The 5,212-nt window shown below is 30.0% G+C and overlaps 1 long non-coding RNA gene across 1 annotated transcript; it reads right to left on the bottom strand.

The window, feature by feature from the left end:
* Positions 1–345: 345 nt before the first annotated feature.
* Positions 346–4,931, bottom strand: LOC108910977. The gene is made up of 3 exons (XR_001964489.1): positions 4,871–4,931; positions 4,700–4,813; positions 346–569 (listed from the first exon to the last, which is right to left on the bottom strand). It is a non-coding gene; the product is annotated as an uncharacterized LOC108910977 (long non-coding RNA).
* Between the last annotated feature and the right edge of the window lie 281 nt (positions 4,932–5,212).

Here is a 5,212-nt window from a genome sequence, read left to right as displayed (position 1 = left end):
TAAAAGGTCCTAGAGATACAATTTTTGGGAGAGCACCTGACGAATGGCACGAATCTCTAATTTGCTTACTGAGACAAATTTTTAACCTCGAATTCTTAGAGCACCCGACAAAAACTGTTGACCTAATTTCTATAGGCGGTTATTTTGTTACACCGCAAACTTCTTTGATAGAATTGTATTTTTAATTATAATTTTAATTATTTAATAGATTTAAATTGCGAAGTAAACATATTAAACTATGGATTATGTATACAATAAGTATTAAAGTAATCAAAGTTATTGTTATATAACAGACATATATTCAGCAGTTCAAATATATAATAAATCACATTATCTCATTCCAAGTAAACTAGAGTGTTATTATGATGCCTAGTAATTATTATAATATTTCAAAAACGCATCTGTTCTGGGTAATTAGTAACACATTGACAATATTCCTTAAAACTACTACCAGATGAAACAGAACAGATGAATAATAAGAGGACTTAACTGTTGTTTCTAAATTATATATTTCTGTTTAAAAGTTCACTTTGCCTGTCCTTGTTCGTTCTTCCGCCACTGCTGAAATACTTTTAAAATATAATCAGAATAAATCATCGTTAAAAATGTCAAATTCTTGTATTACATAAGTTAAACACTTTTAACTAAGGTCCTTTTGTTAGAAGTATGGGATGGCTCATGAAAACGATGTAACTATTATTTCATTTCTTAGAAACCGAATGTTATCAGTCATTTTGCTTTGATAAAAAGGATTGATTTTAGGAAGTACATGTCCTAGCAAAATTCACGGAATTTAATCTTATATAGTTTGGTAAAATGATAACAGGTAACTAGATTTGGAACCAGTCTCAGAACCAGTAAATGAGAAATAATATTGTTTTGAAATTTCGTATAGCCACAATCGTTTTTTTATTCTTGCGAGTATTAAACTAATTTTGTGTATGAAAATCTGGAATCTAACAATAACACGTTCGGTATTGACATCTGGATGCTCTGGACGTGTTTTGTCCTTTTTTAATGACAGCAGATGGAAAGAAAAAGATACACATCTTGAGCATCTAGATGTTAATACCGGGCGCTACTAATAATACATTGACGTCCGTAACTGTATTTGTATTTTATGTAAACTTAAGTAAATTTTTAGTCCCCGCAACTAGTGGATATTAAAGGACAATAAAATATTTTAGTATTCACAAAATACAATAAGGATACCAAGAAGAAGCGTCTTCGTCGTGAGGATATCAACAGACATCTGGGACAGGAAGGTAACTGCACTGGAGTTAAACAAGTAATAGGAGAAGTACTATTACACCAATGGTCGAGAAATATGAGATAAATTATAGCTTACTTGAATTTATTTTATCTTGTTAATGTCATAAACTTTCTAACATTCTTGGGGGTATCTTCAACTATATTTTTGAACATAGAAGACCTGTACCGGATTTGCAAACTTTTATATAAAATGAGCATACGAAAATATTTTTTTGCAGTATATTTGTTTTCTAAAGTAACAAATTTAGAAACATATTTAAAATATTTTCCTTATTTTCGAATATAGCTCAGAAATGTTGGAAACTGTTATTAAAGTCAAAAGATGATATTTTCCATATTACATTAAATTATTTATAAAATTAAAATTGCTGCTGGCACGCCACTGTTTACAAATAGTATGAGTCTAGACGATTGACTGATTTGTAAATATATTTCTGTTCCGATTTATTAGTTAATCAGATTACAGTCCATTGTAAGATGAATTGTTGATTAATGCAGGTCTTTTAAATTTTTTTCCTCTTGTAATTATTACACCGTTAATTGTATAAACAATCGAATTATTGGCTCAGCTGTATGATTATCGTACGTTGACCGTCGACAATGTTGGCAATTTTGTGAACGACAACAAATCGTCCTATTTAATAAAAAGACACGTACATTCATACCAATTTGATTTAAAATCGTAATTACCTTGTTTCTCTTCTTATTTAGCTGAATTACTTTTTGAATAATATCTAGTTAGATATTGTTAATAGGTACAGAGGAAATAATCTTAAAAATAATTAATAAAAAATTAAGAATTCCTTAAATAATTTGAAGAATTTTATAAATTTATTTTAAATATCGTGATATAATATCAGCAAAAAAATATCTAGTAGCTACTTGATTTGTGTGTGGAAAATTTGTGCAAATAGATAAAAAGGTGTTTATAAACATATCGATAAACATGAAATCTTAACAGTTTGTACTTTGGACATAGCAACAGGACTATCATCTGTCCTTTATCAAAATGTCCCCATTACTATAATAACACAAATTATATTGACAATATAAAACTGCAGAAAATAAAAGAAATTCATTTTTTATACGAGACGTTCGTGGTCTATAAAATATTAAGAGTCGGTAGTACGTGATCATGACTTTAAACATTTATTTTTATAAAAACAATAAACCTGAACCAGTATCTATTGCAATCCACTGCCACGTCATTTTCCACATCGAATTTTATTTACTAACAAAATTTTGGATTATCTATATTTTTATCAAAGTTTAAAACAATAGGGTTCTTTCCAATATCTAGCTATAAACATATTTTACTGAAATTTGAAAACCCGATAAGTATTTCCTAAATATTTGTGTTTTCCACATATTTTTAATGCTTCGTAATCAAGATATGATGTCCTATCAAAAAAGTTGGCATGAGTCAAATATGTCCAGAAAGAAAAGGACATAGAAATAGCCTTTGCATTTCTAAACTTAGATTTACATATCGTAAAAGAAGGTAGAGTTTTTTTTATTGGTACGAATTCTAGAAAAATGTTCTAATGAAACACAATTTTGGAAACTTAATTGTATGTACTTCTAAGCTGAAATTGCGACAGTCATCATTACATAAATAGAAATAAAAATATCCATTAGATAACGTGTCAGAAACATCGATCAAGTTGCTAGTAATAATTCCAAGATCAAGGTTTTATTTCTACACGAGTCAGAGTCTCGTTGTAATTATGACTGTCAAGCTTTTAAAAGGATTTACGGGTCCTTGTTCTCTTAGCACGATAAAAATGAATTCATAAACTTATATACTTTTAAGAGGACAGAGTGGCATTGCACTTATTTTACGAGATCAGCTTTACAGTTTTTGTAAATACATATTTTTTTATGCCAATGGTGCAATAAAATCGAAATTACAAAATTTATGTCGTCCACCTGAGACATTTAAATACAATATACATTATCGCCATGGGAATTCTTGCTGTTGTGCAACTTTATCAAATTATAATGCAAAGTGGAAGTGGAAATCCATTAGTGAGTTTTTTATGCAAGGCTATTACATTTGTGGTTTTTATTTCTGTTTTGATATGAACTCCTCCAGAAGCAACAATAAAAGTGCAATATCAATCAAAATAAATACATTTAAGAGAGTTTATTAACCCATTGCAATCGACGAGTTATATATCTGTAAAAGAAATATAGACAAGCTTAATTACAAATTGAATTACCTTCGTGGACTATACATAGCCTTCTTTATTACCACTTTTGGAGCAAATAAAATACTCCACTCACCAACAGAATACAACGTGGAAGGAAAATAGGGGTACATTTAGATGGAATAGCTTTAGAATTGAGTTGTGTATTCAAATCTTCTCTTGGTAGCTTTTAAAAGAGAAAGAAAAAGGCCAAGGATATGGCATGTATGAAAAATTTTGGACATGATTGACCTGTCATCATATAGAAATGTTTATATAATTATAATATATATGAGATGGTATTATAACAGGACATTTGCTTCCTTGTTTTCGATGATAATTTTTCAAACAACATGTTTCTATTCTAGTTCATGAAAAAGACTGGTGATTTTCTTGATCAGGTTTGCAAAACGGAATATGTCTATTCTATTTGGATTGACTTTTTTTTATACAAATTGTCTTAATTTTTGTCGAATACGTTGTTGTGAATGAAATTTATCGAGAGGGTTACAGAAAAAAATGGAAATATAAGCCGATTTGAACTTTCTATATGCTAAAGCGAGTTTAGTAGAATAGATACGAGTAATACAAAAATGAACAGGTGAGTGGAAGAATACCACTTAGTATGTTACATAAGTAGGTATTTCAGGTTTGACCGCACATCAATCAGAGAATCTGCAGTGGCATCAAGCGTGTCTGGATCATTGGCCTCTTGGAGGTCAAAATCTTGGTGAATTTCACGTAAGTCCTTAATTTGACGTAATTACAGAAACGTCAGTAAAATATCGAAGAAAGCCCTGCACCGGCCCTGGGAGTGCGTTGACATGAACGTGGAATCTGAGGTATTTATCATAATTTTGTAAATATTTTCGAAATGACCACAAGTAAAAAGATACACCCGTGGACCTGTAGGGTTATTTCTTCGGTTGGCCTACGTGATTCTTGGCTCGTATTGAATCGATTTATATCTACACTTACATTGCGAATTTTGATGACGTGAAATTAAATTAATATTGTGTTTATTCGCGTTTAGCTTTTTATCACAGGTAACTACGAGCAGTTTAAACATAATATGCAGTATTATTTTGCCAATTGTAGTGCCGTTTAATTATTTTGCGTTACAAGGGAATTAACTTAAAAAAAATGATTAACGTTTCCTGTTTGTTTCTATTGTAGAACTTCCTTTATCGTCACATAATATATTACATATGCAGCAGGATACAGCAAAATAAGCTTACCGTTTTTCCATATTGTTTAATGCACACTTCAATAATTATTTTTAGTTTTATTTATGCCCAGACATCAACGATATTCGACTATTGTTTTGAATGGAATATTATAAGTATAACGCACTAAAAAAAACTTGTAAATTAACTCTTATAAACAATATTTCTCAGTTTATTACTTACAGTATGCGAATACGAAAATTTACAGGAAATTATTAATATTTCCCTTGTATCTTTCCAGGTACTAAAAATAAAACTGTATTGTTAATACAAATTATTGGAAAGAATGTCGCAAATATCAGGCGCTTCATATAAATTTATTTTCATATTTAACAGTTGCAGAAAAACGCAACCGAGGCTATATTTACATACACTCGTGACTTAAAGGCATTTTTCACGTTAAAGTATGCACAGCATTTGTTATATAGTCCCAGTTCGTAGAACTGCATTGTTTTGGCATCAGCCTAATATAAATATTTGCAGACGCCTCGTACACTTCTGTTTTTTTCAATGGATTGGTTTATT

Source organism: Anoplophora glabripennis, unplaced genomic scaffold (assembly GCF_000390285.2).
Source record: "Anoplophora glabripennis isolate ALB-LARVAE unplaced genomic scaffold, Agla_2.0 scaffold182, whole genome shotgun sequence".
In the NCBI taxonomy this organism is placed as follows: domain Eukaryota; kingdom Metazoa; phylum Arthropoda; class Insecta; order Coleoptera; family Cerambycidae; genus Anoplophora; species Anoplophora glabripennis.
The sequence above is the reverse complement of the archived record's forward strand: the minus strand, read 5'-3'. Positions and strand labels throughout refer to the sequence as shown.